A 16,086-nucleotide genomic window follows, 5' to 3' on the forward strand; every position below is an offset into this window, starting at 1 on the left:
CCGGGAGTTGAAAAAAGCAGGAAAACTCCTATTTCTGTTTCAGTCTATGAATCAAAATGACAGTGGGGATGAGAGCTAGTTGTAAAAGTTTTAAGAAAAATGTGCATTTAGTGTTCTGAGGAGTTGTTGGAGTTAATAAAATTAGAAAAATTTATTAAAAAAAGAGTGTAAGGACAGTTATCAACCAGCAACTCAGGAGACTGCTGCAATTGCAAATGTGAAACATTTATGTAACATTTAAGATTTAGTTTAATGAAATACAAATGCTCTTGTGTTTGTGTATGTGATTTGGTTCTTACTACTCCTAAAGTACTGCTGCCACCTTTGCAGCAGGACACAGGTAATAAGTATTATGTACTATTTCCTATACTGATAAAAATCAAGTTATCTAAAAAAAATCAGACTAAATATACCCTTTTAGATGTTATAAAATGCTGCACTGAGTTGTAAATTAACATATTTTAGTGATCAGATTTGCACCATTGTTTAAGAAATATGTGAAGTAATCAGTGGGAAACTCGATTTATTTATTTATTTATTTGGTGATTTAAGTCGCCTTAATTTAAATCAATCCACCCTGACATACATACTTCCATCCAGCACAATGCACATTTTTCCTAGTTCTACTGGTCACATAATTCATCCATTAGCCCACCCAGCTGAACATAGATTCCTCACAGAAATGAAATGCCTACCTTCATGCCTTAGGCTTTTTGGCATTTTAGATACAAGGTGACCTGCATAAGACTCTTGCCGATGGGCTGGATTTTTCCATCCCTCTTCTGGGCCTCAGACTGAGTGGGGGAGAGCCAACATGACTGCAGAGACACAAACTGACAAGGCATCAGACACTGGTCACGAATCTTTCTGTACTTTGTTCTGGAAAGTTTACCAGGCAAAGCCCAATGTTTTCATGTCATGCTGGGCAGTGGTTTATCATGTTCAAGTGCATGAGTTTCATCACTTTCAATCACATCATATAAGTAAGTGGGATGACTCACACAGCCTGAGGAGATCCAGCCCAGTGTGAGGTGTTAAAAATTGAAAGCACAGCATGTCCTGAAAATAACAACTAACGAAAGAGATGACAGCATTAAGAAGGTTATGTTGTTGTTGTTTTTTCTGTTTGCATCCTACCTGCTACATCAGTAGGGCGGCATTCCACCTTCCTTTGTTTCTCTCCCTGGGGGGTAGCTGGTCAGACAGGTTGAGAGACCCTCTTTGCATAATGACTCATCCCCTGTCTTGCTGGGCTGTGGTACCAACAGCAGCCAGTGGGGGTTACCACAGAGCCAGCATAGAAACCAGCCAGATACCCCCACTATGTCACAGCATCCTACCTGCTACATCAGTAAAAATTAGTGTTATATAATTATTACCTATTGTCTCATGAAACTAAAAAAAAATTACATACAATAATATTTCTATGCCAGCTTTCATCCAAAGAGCTCAGAACACTTTATAAACATTTATCAAACTAAACCAATAGCTGTCTGAAGTGGTAGGTATTACTACCATTTTGCAGATGAATACTTTGATGAATGATTATCAATATCTGTTCCAATATCACAAGGCAAGGGTGGGCAGGGCTTTAACCCACTAACCTATGCTCCCTAACTTCAGGGCAGCCCGTATCCTGCCTTCCTGATGCCTGGTACAACCTTGGGCTCTGGAGGCATGTACTGTATCCATTGCACCACTGGAGGAGCCCCCCAAGTGCCCTTCCTTCGGGAGCCCTCTTATCCTTCCTACCTGCCAAGGGTGCCAGCTCCATCCTTTGGAAGGTGAGTACAGGAATAAGTAGGAATAAAAATTCCTCCGGAAAAGGGCTTATTTTCTGGAGAATCACGTCTAGACTGGCGCTTTTCTCCGGCTTATCCCCAAGCTGGAAAAAAGCGACAGCCATGTAAATGCAAATGCCGCGGGGGATATTTAAATATCCCCCGCGGATTTGCAATTGCGATGTGTCTCATTAGCATCCCTTTTCCGGAAAGGGATGCCAGTGTAGACACAGCCCTTGGGTTGTCAAATGGTTTAGCCAAAAATAGCAAACACCTCCCCCCCCAAAAAAAATACCAGGGAAAAAAATGCCCAATTGCTGAGTGTGTCGTAGGGTTGCCAGGTGTCTGGTATTTTCACCTCCTGGCAGGGAGAAAACCCCAGAAAATACCGGACATTTTAGGTGTCCAGTACTTTCTGAATTTTTTTACCGAACAGGAGGCAAAAATACCAGATTGTCCGGTCAATACCGGACACCTGGCAACCCTATAAAAAGCATGGCAAAAATCACTACAATAAAAAAAATCCAAACCAAAACACTATTACATATACTTCTACCCCTGTAGAACAGTGTTTCTTAAACTGTGTTCTGCGGCACACGGCCGCAAGGCAGTAGGAGGTGTGCCGCAGAAAACAACAGAATTCAAAATGGCTGCCCTTAAAGGGACAGGTGACTTTTTTTTTTTGGCTCAATAACTTTCCCCAACCCTTTTTTGCTCACCCCGACCCTTCCCCCTCCCCGCCCTACTTTGCTCAACAAAAAGTACTTGGTGTTCCTCATAAAAAAAATTATTGTTTGGTGTTCCTCGGTCTTAAAAAGTTTAAGAAACACTGCTGTAGAGGATGAGAGAAAAGACAAATGACAGATGATAGTCATACTGCTTAATGCTCTACTGCTCAGACATTGTAATACTGAGCACTGCGGATTAAGAACCTATTGAATGGAATGGAACAGATCAGAACAGAACAGAATGCAGTGACCTACTGTAGAAAGAATTTTAAAATGCAGAATAGGGGAGATTTCCACTGACGTGATCGAGAAATATCATCTTGCAATTCAGATTTTTAACCACTAGCTGTCCCCATTGCTTCACACAAGTAAAAGCATTAATGTCTTGCAGTTAAAAGAAACCCTGACTTTGTTTTCCAGTGAAATATGTTATTCAAAATCCATCTTTCTACTCCTGGGGAAAATGAGCAGCTCATGAGAAAATAAAAGGGAGATACCTTAGTTGTTTTTTTCCCCTCAGCACAAGCTGTAAATATTTTTCTCTCTCTTATTCATCCTACAAATAAAATGACAGTCACTGCTGCTTTTTCAAGGACTATGTGTAAAATATTTTATGGAACACAAAGGCGAAATTCACAGAGCCATCCACGTTGCATGCATTTATGCTGCTGTTAAATTTAGTCCCAATGTGAATGAAACAGAAAGCTCACCATTGTTAGCCTTATTATATTGGAGCTGCATCAGACCTTTTCCTTCTTTTACAAAAGGCAAAGAGGCAAAAGAAATACTAAGTATAAACATTACCAGAAAGAGGCCAAAGTTACATAAATAAATATTTACAACTTAAACCCCACAACACTGTGAGTTTCTAGCTAACCAAGTGGATCCCTCGGAGAACATCTATAGGTCTGCATTCTCTAGGAGTATTCATGGGGTTTGAGATTTGAAAGAGATCAACTTCAGAGGTTCAGAAAGTCACTTCTTCAGATCTATTACACTGTGGAATATAGCTAAAAGGAAGCAATGGAAGCCTGATTATTTAGGGTATGTCTACACATCAAAGTTATTTCGGGATAACAGAGGTATCCCAAAATAGCTACCCCACATCTTCACAAGCCACCTGTTATTTCAAAATATTATTAGAAATAACGGGCACACTATTTCGGCATCCTGGTAACCCCTCATTCCACAAAGGTTGTGGGATGTCTCAAAATAGCACTTTAATTCGAAATTTGGTGCAGTGTAGACAGCACCAAATTTCAAAACAGCCTATTTTGAAATGAACTCGAAATAAGCTATTTCTTATTTTGAGTTTAGAGTGCAGTGGCTATAGATGTTCTCATAGCCTTAGGAACAGAGGAACTGCCAAATTAGATCTGGCCAATATAATGATCTTGTTGTCTCCCTGAGGGTCTGTCTACACAGCAGGTTTTAACTCGAAATAAGCTACACAAATTGAGCTATGTCAATTGCATAGCTTATTTCAAAAAAGCTTATTTCGAAATTGGGAGCGTCTACATGGGACTTATTTTAAAATAAAGCACTCTTTCTCTGACTTCCTTTACTCCTCGTACAATGAGGGTTACAGGAGTCATAGTAAGAAGTCCTTGACCTTGACAGTATTTTGACATTATTTCAAAATACCTGTAATTACTTGCTATGTAGACGCAGACTAAGCTATTTTGAAATAGTGCTAGTTATTTTGAAATAATGTTGTTGTGTAGATGTACCCCGAGAGAGGTCAGAACCAGATAATGAAGAGGAAATGTAAAACCTAAATAATAGATTTTTTTTCCCAATAAATGCTTCCGAGGAAGATTCTTCCTAACTCCAAATTGCTAAAATTATTAAAACTAAGTAGTGGAAAATGTTGTGTGAGGAAACAATTGTTTTGGTGAAAAAAGAGGAAAAATAACAATAAGAGAGGTGATCAAACTGCAAAATATGAATTTAAGGCTTTCCATATTCAGGGAGAGTATGGATTTGGGGGTTGTTTGAGATTCATCTCTATGCTTAATGTTCCTTTCTTTCCTGTCTCTCTGACTATATATAATTTCCACCTGCGTTTTGGCTTCTTCTCAGCATGAATCCAAAACACAGGCCTATTACCCACTTTATTAGCTCTATGAAGCTTTGATTTTCTCAAAGAAATATAGTTTGTACTTGATATGCTTGGGGATTACATCCACAGATGAAAAAGAGAATAGCCCCTTTTATGCTATCATGCTTAAGGATGCCTTAAAAGGCCTTTTTTAGTCCCAGTGTCTTATTTGACTAAATATATACACACACACAAAAGTCAAACAGTGTTCACTCACTGATTAATTTTGAGACTTATTTCTTCCCATGCTTTTCAGGATCATCACATCCAGGTCTTATTATTAGCTAATCTATAAAACCCCACAAAACTGATGATATCATAGGTATGAATTTTGTATTCAGAACCCAGCAAATTTGTGAATATCCACTTTATATCTGTGGGTATCTGCACCACGGATGTCAATGTGGATACTCACAGCTCATTTTTGAGATACAGATATGGATACAGATTTTGTATCCACACAGGGATCTACTAATCTATCCAGTGATCAAAATTAGTCAACTATTTTCACAGCAAACCAAAGGTATGGGTGTGTCAAAACCAGTCATCCAAATATTATAACTCAGAGGGAAGATATATGCATTCAGAGTGAAAGACAAGCATTTGACCCAATCACATAAGCTGGCTCTAGACGTTTCACAAACACAAAAATGTCAAAGACATTCAGATCAGACATTCAAATTTTCCTCTCTTGTGCTGTTCACACACATGGCTTTGTCTACAATAGTAGAATTAGGATTCATAATTTACAACTAGTGTGGCTCCAATGTGGTGGCAGCATGGTAAAATCTGTTGTAGAAAGGATACAGATATTTTTTCCCACTGTATCACTTGAGGCTCTGAGTGAGCAAAAAGTGAAACCACTGCTCACTACTGTTCCCATATGAAAGGTAACCTGTTTTATAGGTCACTGAAGCACATTATTTAGATCAAAACACGTCCCTTTGCTAGCACAGCCAATCTAAGACAACAAATGGAGGAGATACTAGAGCAGTGGTCTCCAACCTTTTCAAGCATGAGATCACTTTTTGATTTTAAGTGCAATCCAGGATCTACCTCAGACCCAAACACTCCCACCCCGTGTCCTTCCCAGCCCTTCTTCAAGGCCCCACCCCTTCTCACTCCATCTTCCCTTCCCCAGGCTGGGGGCAGGAGTTTGGGGCGCAGGAGGGTTTCAGAACTTGGGCCGGCATTCAGAACATGGACTCCAGCTGGGCACTATTTACCACAGGTGGCTTCTGGGTGCTGGTGCAGGAGTCTAAGGCAGGGTCACCCCTACCCTGCACCACTCCCAAAAGCAACCAGCAAACTCTCTCCATCCATGACCCCCTCTTCTCTGTGGAGATGGGGTACAGGTTGGATGGATGAGCATCCTGACATCAGCAACCCCTTTCTGTTCTTCCCATGCCCTTCACAGCAAGCAGGAGGCACCCATGGGTGAGGAGCACCTCCAAGGCAGAGGGCAGGAGCAGCACAGCAGTGCTGAGAGACGCAGATGAAGTGCTGGCACTTGATAGCCTCCTGGCCAAACCTGTCAGGATCACCTGTCAAAGGTTCCAAGATCTACCGTGGTTGGTGACCACAGTAGTAGAGGTATATTTTCCTTCAAAATATATTCAGAAGGAGTGGAGGGAGGGCCTGATCCTGTAAAGCAGTGATTTTCAAAGTACGGCTCGTGGAAAATCAGGCACTGGGTCACCTTGCTGTAGGATGACAAGGTGACCGGCATGGCAGTGGGGGTGCTAAGGCCAGCTTCCTGAATGTCCTGGCACAGACCATATTGCACCCTGGAAGCAGTCAGCAGCAGGCTCCTAGGTGGAGGCGAGTATCCAACTCTCATAAGATAAAACAGAAAAACAAGTCAAAAAATGAAGCCAATCCCATTTCAAAAGAAGCCCAAAATGAGCTCCATCCATTTTTGGTTGGCAGTGCCTGTTGACAAACCAGGAACTGGCCAATTGGAGTGTGGAGCCAGAGCTTGGAGAAGGGGCAGCTTGTGGAACTGGACCTGCTTCTGGCTACTTCCAGGATGCAATGTGGTCCACTGTGCCAGGATAGGCAGGAAGCCTGCTTTACCATCCCACTACATCACTGACCAGGAGCTGCTGGAGGTAAGCCTGTGTCCCAACAATCTTCTGTCCCAGCCCTGAGACCCCCCCCCCATTCCAGAAACTCCTCCTGCACCCCAAACACCTCATCCCCGGCCTGCACCCCAAGAGCCAGCACCCCCTGCACTCTACCTTCATGCCACAGCTCAGATTACCCTGACCACATCCTGAAACCCTCTGCCCCACTCCTCAGCCTGTACCCCAAAACTCTCCTCTCTGGCCTCATCTCAGAGTCCACACATGCAGGTAAAGCCTTCACTCTCTGCACCTCAAACCCCTCATACCAGGAGCCCCATCCTGGTGCCTGCACTCTAGTCAAAAGATATAATTATGCTGGGTCACGGGAATCAACAATTTTCTTTAACTGGGTCACGAGAAGAAAAGTTTGAGAACCACTGCTGTAAAGGGCCAAGTTTCTTCAACTTACATTCCAGAAGGAGCTCTCTCTACTCAGCCACTCTCACTCATGTACCTCAGATGATCAACCCCTTTGGAAGGTTTTTTACAAGATGCATCTGTTTGGTCTGGTAATGGCAAATACACCAATGCAGCATCAATTATACCCAGAAAGATCCCCAGACATCTCTCCCCCAGCAAGTAACATGTATTAGTCTCTCCGTGCTCAAATATCTTCCCCCATACAAACTACCACAACAAATACTTCCCATGCTAAGATGGTGAGGCGGGGATGGTTAATTATATATTCCCATTTAATCTAACTATGTCTGCCTTGGGATGATCTAGATGGTGCTTGGTCCTGCTGTGAGGGCAGGGGACTTAACTTGATGACCTCTTGAGGTCCCTTTCAGTTTTAATATTCTATGATTCTGTGAGGAAGAACAACAGGTACTACCAATGATGAGATATGGTTATGAATAGCTGGAAGGGTCACTATACTAAACAACCAACTTGATCTTTCCTCAATGGAAAAATAAACCAATGATTTGCTAGATTTTGCAAGGCCTGGTCAACTTTACTAGACACATATGAAACGTCACTGCCTGATTCTTGATGCAGAAACCTAACAACATCTATGGGAGTTTTGCACAATGATGGAGGATAAAATATGTCCCCCAAAGTTTTCAGCCTAAGTTCCTGATCCACAAAATGTGGAAATAGCATAGTTCAATGTAAAAACATCATTCATATATTACATTGCAGGCACCTCTGAAGCCAAACCCAGTTCTGATAGGAATTGTAGATGAAATATGATCTGGTTAGAAAGAAACTACATTTCACCTATTTCCCCCTAGAGAGCCTTCCACAACTGGACAGATGACAGAAATTGCATAATGCACCAGGTTTAGATTTTCATCTCTTTTGTTTTGTTTAATAAAGGTTGGTGATTTTGGGTGGGAAACCACAGGGTAAAAGTACTCTATTTTCAAAATGAGATACTCTAAGGTTGTGTCTAGACTGCAGGGTTTTTTTGAAAAAAAAAAGTAGCCTTTTTTCGAAAAAACTTCACCTGCGTCTAGACTACAGCCGCGTTCTTTCGAAATTAAATCGAAAGAACGCGGCTTTTCTTTTGATGGTGGTACTCCTCATTTCACAAGGAAGAATGCCTTTTTTCGAAAGTGCTCTTTCGAAAAAAGGCATTCTTGAATGCAAACAGGGCTTTTTCGAAAGAGAGCATCCAGACTGCCTGGGTGCTCTCTTTCGAAAAAGCGGCTCACTTTTTCGAAAGAAGAGATTGCAGTCTAGATGCTCTTTTTCGAAAGTATCTTTCAGAAAAGTCTCTTTCGAAAGAGGCTTGCAGTCTAGACGTAGCCTAAGTGATCTTCACTGTATATAGCAATATGGTGACTTGCTCCTTGATAAACCAGTCTATTTTGGTTTGAGTCATGTGGATGGGAGCAGGAAGCTAGTGCCCTAGGAACAGATGCAATGAAAGCATAATCACTCACCAACCCAGAGTACAACAAAGGAACTCCCAGATGGTGTCAGTCAGAGAACAGCTGCTCATCAGAAGACAATTCAGGAATCAAATCTGAATCAATATCATTCAGCACCCTACCAAATTATAAAAATCACTGGAACAAAGAATTCTTGAAGCAAAGCCCCAGATTCAAATGGTCCAAAGTTTGGAAAGAAGGAGTTCAAAATCCATATCTGGATGTGAAATTTGCAAGTGACCTGAATTAAAACCATGAATCCAAAGTTCTCCAATTTTGAACTGATCAAATTTCTGGATCCCAGTCAGAAGCCTCTCCCTAAATAGCATCTTAGAGCATCAGGAAGGTGGGCTAACTCAACGAGGCTAAAAAAATGCTATCTATTGACTCTCTCCATGGAGTGAATTTTAAAAACAACAAATAGTCTAGCAGCACATTAAACACTAACAAAACATTTAGATTGTATTATAAGCTTTCATGGGCACAATCCACTGCCCATGAAAGCTCATCTACATGTTATATTAGTCTTTAAAGTGCTGCTAGACTATTCTTTGTTTTTTAAGTTTTACCAGTTACAGGCTAACTCGGCTACCCCTCTGGAGTGAATTGTGATTCTTTATGTTATCAATGTTTAATGCATTGTATTAGCGCAATGTTTAATGCATTGTAACTAGATAGATACACTGTGTTTCATTCAGAAACTATGTAGTGTCACTCCTTCAGGCTGATTATTTCCTACATTGTTATCTTTTGTCTTTCCATTTTCCCTTTGATGTCAAGTATTTGAAGGTTCAAAAATTCTTAGCTTAAACCAAAACTAGTTTTCTCAGCATGACAGATTTTCAAGAAATGCTACACTACATGTAAGGAGTTTTTGATAAGATAAAAATACACAGATACATTTACATACCTCTGCATAAACTGAAATTCCATTGAAAATAAAAGATGGGTATGTGACACAATAAAGACACAGAAAAAAGGCATGAATAAACAATAGGAATGTATGTGTCTAGACACAGGCTGCTCTTTGCTCCTGATTCTGGGAGTTGTGTTGCAAAACAAGAAAAGAAAGTGGAAACCTTATTATTCCCAACCTGTAAAACAGGAAGTTATTACCATAACAGATATATAGTGATTGATTTAAAAAATTATACTCTAGTCAATGATCGTTGTACTGCACTCTGTGGGGAACTCCAGATTTAAGATTGACAACTAACTGAGGGGAACTCTCTCTTTTCCTTCTTTTTCTTTAATAGATTGGTATTGGCTGAATAATTGTGTATTTCCTTCTCCATACAAATACAGAATGATTATAACAAATGGGACAATAAATAAGACACCCATGCTATCACCAATATAATCCAAAACCAGCTCTCCTTTACAGTATTACATCAGTAGTGCAGAAAACTGTAGCATTGCTACAGTCTGGGAACCAAATATTCCAAAACATTGTGGAAGAGCAGATCATGATCCAAACTATGTTGCTGAGGCCAATCTCTTCTGCAATGTTTTGGACCATTACTTTACTATATTCCTGCAGATTACAGAGCTATCGTGCCAAATAAAGATAATGAAAGCAACTGGAGGGTTGGAACCAGGGCTACAGAAAATGAACTCCACTCCAGCTGCTGAAGATTTATTGTTACACCTGCATTTGAACAGGATTATGTTATGTGTTTTTTTAAGGGGAGGAGTACAAAAACAGGATTATGAGTGGGAAGGAAACTTAAATGAAGGTCCTGCAAAAAACAAAGACTTTTTCTTTCTTTTTAGCTATTTAATGAGCTATTTCATCCTTCCAGCTATTAAGTTTAATAAGAACAAATGCAAAGTGCTCCACTTAGGAAGGAACAATCAGTTTCACACATTTAGAATGGGAAGCGACTGTCTAGGAAGGAGTACGGCAGAAAGGGATATAGGGATTATAGTGAACCGCAAGCTAAATATGAGTCAACAGTGTGACGCTGTTGCAAAAAAAGCAAACATGATTCTAGGATGCATTAACAGGTGTGTTGTGAGCAAGACACGAGAAGTCATTCTTCCGCTCTACTCTGTGTTGATTAGGCCTCAGTTGGAGTATTATGTCCAGTTCTGGGCACCACGTTTCAAGAAAGATGTGGAGAAATTGGAGAAGGTCCAGAGAAGAACAACAAGAATGGTTAAAGGTCTAGAGAACATGACCTATGAAGGAAGACTGAAAGAATTGGGTTTGTTTAGTTTGGAAAAGAGAAGATTGAGAGGGGACATGATAGCGATTTTCAGGTATCTAAAAGGGTATCACAAGGAGGAGGGAGAAAAATTGTTCTTCCTGGCCTCTGAGGATAGAACAAGAAGCAATGGGCTTATACTGCAGCAAAGAAGGTTTAGATTGGCCATTAGGAAAAAGTTCCTGTCAGGGTGGTTAAACACTGGAATAAATTGCCTAGGGAGGTTGTGGAATCTCTATCTCTGGAGATATTTAGGAGTAGGTTAGATAAATGTCTATCAGGGATGGTCTAGACAGTTCTGGGTCCTGCCATGAGCACAGGGGACTGGACTCGATGACTGCTCGATGTCCTTCCAGTCCTAGTATTCTATGATTCTATGAAGTGACCACAACTCTCATTGATTAGATCCTAAATTTGTTTCTAAGGGTATGTCTAGACTACAGGCTTCTTTCAGAAAAAGCTTTTCTGGAAAAGATCTTCCGAAAAACTTCTTCCAAAAGAGAGCATCCACACTGCCAAAGTGCATCGAAAAAGCGATCTGCTTTTTCGAAATATAGCATCCACACTGAATGAATGCTATCTCGTATTTAAGCTATGATTACTACGTACAGAGTTGCCACCAAGGCACCTGTGCTTTTAACTCTTTCTCTTCTTTCGAAAAAACTCTCTCTTCTGTTTCCATACATGCTCTTTTTCTGAAAGAGCTTTTTCGGAAAAGGCATCCTTCCTCGTAGAATGAGGTTTACCAATGTCGGAAAAAACCCTGCATTCTTTCAGTTTTCTTTTGAAAGAGCACAATAGCAGTGTGGCAGTAAGCGAAGTTTTTTTTTTAAAACCCTGCAGTTTAGATGCACCCTAAGATGCTGAAAGGTGGAAGCAAATACACTAGAGAAATCCATGAAGGAAATTAAGAGTGTGTCTACACTGTACCCGGAGCTAAAAATAAGCTACGCTAATGCAAATTCAGTAGCTTATTTTGAGTCGATTTCAAAATAGCTTATTTCAAAATTTGGCACTGTCTACACAGCACCTACTTTGAAATAAATCGCTATTCTGAAACGTCCCTTATTCCTTGTAGAATGAGGTTTACAGAGATGTTGGAATAGAGAGCCCATTATATTTCAAAATAATGGGCACACTCAAAAGATGTGGAATAGCTATTTCAGGATGCCTTCAGCATCACGAAATAGTGCTGCAGTATAGACGTGGCCTAACAGAATAGGGTCCTAATTGTGTTGTGAATTAAAATACATAGATAATTTAATGGTTGGCATACTAAAAACACCAGAAAGGCAATTAGAGAAGATAATGTGGCTTGATCTTGCAGGGAAAGATAAAACCAAACTGTATTGTAAAAATATTCTCTCCCAGCAGCGGCTGATTCTCTTATGGCATAAATTGGCACAGATCCACTGACTTTATGGAGCTGTGCCAATTCACAACATCTGAGAATTATATCCCAGGATTGTAACATGGTTCCACAATAATAGCTTGAACCCATCTTTACAAGCAACTGTAAACCAAGGCCCTAATCCATGGATTTTATACCAGTGCAGAGTCCCGCTGAAGTGCCTGCTGCCCACATGGATGGATCTAGTATCATATAACATGTTCAGGGTTCTGCCATGTACAGATGAATGACTGACCCATAAGCCATCATTTATTTAACAAGTTTAAACTCTTTTTGAGTTTGTGGGTTATCCAAATCGGTTACCTCAAATGTAGTCAACTATTCAAAATAACTTTGTGAAATGTCTCTCTTTTTCTTTAACTCTGTGGCTTGATCAAGAATAATTCTGTGCAACTATTTGATAGCTATTGGCTACACTTCATTGGCCAAAAAAGGTACCTGGGTACCTGAGCTAACTGAATGAGTCCAAGAACCCTTTTTTCTGTGTTTGTACAGAACCTAACACAATGGGATCTGGTCTATCACTGGGACTCCTAGATGTTATGAATAATACAATAAATAAATAACTATGCATGAGGCAAATGCACAATTTAATTTCTGCAAACATTAATTCCCAGGATTTAAAAAATTCCTTTTCAACAATTATGTCAGTAAAACAGTTATGCACATACTAACAGGAAGCAAACTGCAAAGAGGCACACTGCTGCCAAAGTGAAATAATTTAATAATTTAAACATTTAACCAAATATTCATGGGAAATAGTTTGTGCTACTCACCCAGTACTACTATTATGTCCTAAAAAGAGTCCCACAGACAGAGACACAGGCCCTCATGTGGGAAGGGCCTGAGGCTATTGATCTCTCCTGAGAAGAAACTGCAGAGGTGTTTATCAGGTGTGTGATGAGATTCTTTCCTTCTGGGAACCAGAAGGAGGGACCTGTAAACTAAAACGGTGTCAACGTGTAAAAGATCTTTAAAGAAAAAATACACCTCTGAACAAAGGAAGAAGTCATTATACTTTGCACCTTTTTAACAGACGTATCTCTTTAACATGTCAGATCATTAATAATGATGCAATTGAGTATCACTTAATTAAAGGAGAGGCTGCTTTCCCCAAAATTAAAATACAGGAAGTCCCCGGGTTACGTACAAGATAGGAACTATAGGTTTGTTCTTAAGCTGAATTTGTATGTAAGTCGGAACTGGCTCCAGATTCAGCCGCTGCTGAAACTGATCAGCGTCTGACTACAGGAAGCCCGAGGCAGAGTTGCTCTGCCCCTGGCTTCCTGGAATCAGCCGCTGATCAGTTTCAACAGCGGCTGAATCTGGACTCCTGGGACAGAACAGCTGGGGCGCTGCCGGGTAGGTCCCCGCAGGACCAACCCAGCAGCATCCCAGCTGCTCTACTCCAGGCGTCCCGCAACAAAAGCCTGGTTTACTGGGGGGGGGCACTAGCTGCGCCCCCTCGCCCCCCAGCAGACCAGGGAGACCCGAGCAAAGCCGCGGAGGCGCAGAGGTCCCGCCGCCTCTGCGGCTTTGCTCCTGTCTCCCTGCTGTGCTGGGGGAGTCCCCCGCAGCACAGCAGGGAGACCCGAGCAAAGCCGCACAGGGTCTGTGCTGGGGGACTCCCCCCCAGCACAGCAGGGAGACAGGAGCAAAGCCACAGAGGCGGGGGACCCCGCCGCCTGTGCGGCTTTGCTCCGGGGCAAAGGAGCAAAGCCGCACGGGCAGCGGGGTCCTGCCGCCTGTGCGGCTTTGCTCGGGTCTCTCTGCTGTGCTGGAGGGGACTCCCCCCCAGCACAGCAGGGAGACAGGAGCAAAACCGCAGAGGCGGGGGACCCCGCTGCCTGTGCGGCTTTGCTCCGGGGCAAAGGAGCAAAGCCGCACGGGCAGCGGGGTCCGCCGCCTGTGCGGCTTTGCTTGGGTCTCCCTGCTGTGCTGGGGAGTCCCCCCCAGCACACCAGGGAGACCCGGAGCAGCTTTTCTCGCCCCGGAGGACGAAAAGAGAAAAAAGAGACGAAAAAAAGAGGACGAAAAGAGAAAAAAATCTCTTTTTATTTAACATAAGTGGGGTGGAGGGAGGGAGGTGTGAAGGTGGGAGAGGGGAGGGGGAAACCTGGGAGGAGGGAGCTGGAAGGGGAGGGAAGGGAGGAAGGGAATGGAAAGCTCAGGGGTGGGGGTCAGCGTGCCTCTCCTGTCTTGCAGCACTGCGGGTGCGGGGGCCTCGGGGGGGAAATGAGCGTGGAGGGTGGGGCAGGAGGGACAGGGGGAGCAGGGGCAGGAGGAGGCGGGAACCGGTCAAGCAGGCTCTGGAGGTGGCCTCTGAGGGCACGGCCCTGCTCCTCCAGCGCCTCCAAGCTCTGCTGGCGCAGCCGCATGTCCTCCTGGACCCAGTGGTCCTGGGTGCGGAGCTGGTGCTCCAGGAACCGCAGGTGCCACCGCTGGTAGTCCTCCTGGTTCCTGGCTCTCCTGCTGGCCTGGGCGCGGGCAGCTGTTGCAGGCGGGGTGGTGCGCCCTGCAGTTCCAGGTGCTGCGGCTGTGGTGAAACAAGAGCAGCGGTCAATTATCCCTGGGGCCCAGGTGGGTGAAACCCAGCCCCCCTCTGCAAGGCCAGGGCCCCTGCATGACACCCAGCTGCTGCTCCATGGTGGGCAAGGGCCAGGTGCACGGTCCTTGGGCTCCCAGCCCCCTGTACACCTAAGGGGAGCATGATGGTACTCACATGTGGAGGCTTCCCCGGTCTCTGACGACACAGGCGATCGGCTCTGTGGAGTTTCTCGGGGGTCCTGGGTCCTGGGCAGGCTGCCGGCCAGCTCCTGGCAGTCGGTGTCCTCCTCCGTGTCACTGAGTGGTCCCTCCGCCCCGGGGTCGATGACCACCCTGGGGGCAGGGACGGCGTGAGCCCCCAGGATGCGGTCCAGAGCCAGAAAGTGGGGGCAGGCCTCCGGGTCGGCCCCTGGCAGGCAGGCCCGGGAGTAGGACTGCCACAGGTCCTTTATTTTGCAGCGGACCTGCTCCCTGCTGCGGTGGTGGCCTCTGGCGGCCAGGCTGGCAGCCATGCGGCCGTAGACGGCCGCGTTCCTGTGGCTAGTGCGGAGATCGTGGACATTGGAGGCTTCCCCCCAAACCTGGATGATGTCCACGATCTCCGCACTAGACCACGCGGGCGCCCTCCTCTTGCGGCCCCGGGCAGGCTCCTGGGAGCCGCCAGGCTGGTCCCGGGAAGAGGGGAAGGGCTGGGGGGCATCGGGTGGCTGGCTCATGGGGTGTCAGGTGCAGGGTATGCTGGCATGGTGCTGGCAGGCTTCCAACTGGCACAAACACTGTAGCCAGCCCTTGCCCCTTTAAGGGCTCTGGGGCCGGGAGGGGGGCAGTAGAGTTTGCCTGGTATTGGCCAGAGTGGCCAGCAGGGCAAGCTGGGAAGGGCTAACCTCCCACTAGTTTGAACTAAACGGCTACACAGCCCTTAGTTCGAACTAGTAAGTTTGAACTAGGCGTTAGTCCTCGTGAAATGAGGTTTACCTAGTTCGAACTAAGCGCTCCGCTAGTTCGAATTAAGTTCGAACTAGCGGAGTGCTAGTATAGCGCCTATCAAAGTTAATTCGAACTAACATCCATTAGTTCGAATTAACTTTGTAGTGTAGACATACCCATATAGGTTTGTAATAGAAATGTGCTACATAGTCCTGTATTTTGCTCCATATAGGTTTGTTATTGTAAGGCTGTTCATGAAATCTGAGCTGCTCATATAGTTCTTTTTTTCAAAGATAAAGGACCAGATTCTGTTACATTGATGCTTTTGGAGTAAGGTGCTACTCAAAGTGTGTAATGGTAGCAGAATTTGGCCCAGAAAAC

General features: G+C 43.9%; 1 long non-coding RNA gene across 5 annotated transcripts in view; it reads right to left on the reverse strand.

Annotated features, from left to right (window-relative positions):
* LOC142831289 (uncharacterized) overlaps nt 1–13,486 on the reverse strand; it is a 75,363-nt gene extending 61,877 nt beyond the window's left edge. For 4 of the 5 annotated variants that reach the window (XR_012907005.1, XR_012907004.1, XR_012907002.1 and 1 more), the window contains exon 1: nt 696–2,021. This is a non-coding gene — a long non-coding RNA (uncharacterized LOC142831289). Of the gene's footprint in view, nt 1–695; nt 2,022–13,007 lie in introns of those variants that run through there. The other variant, XR_012907006.1, reaches the window with a different exon arrangement.
* Nucleotides 13,487–16,086: the final 2,600 nt, after the last annotated feature.

Source organism: Pelodiscus sinensis, chromosome 13 (genome assembly GCF_049634645.1).
Source record: "Pelodiscus sinensis isolate JC-2024 chromosome 13, ASM4963464v1, whole genome shotgun sequence".
In the NCBI taxonomy this organism is placed as follows: Eukaryota; Metazoa; Chordata; order Testudines; family Trionychidae; genus Pelodiscus; species Pelodiscus sinensis.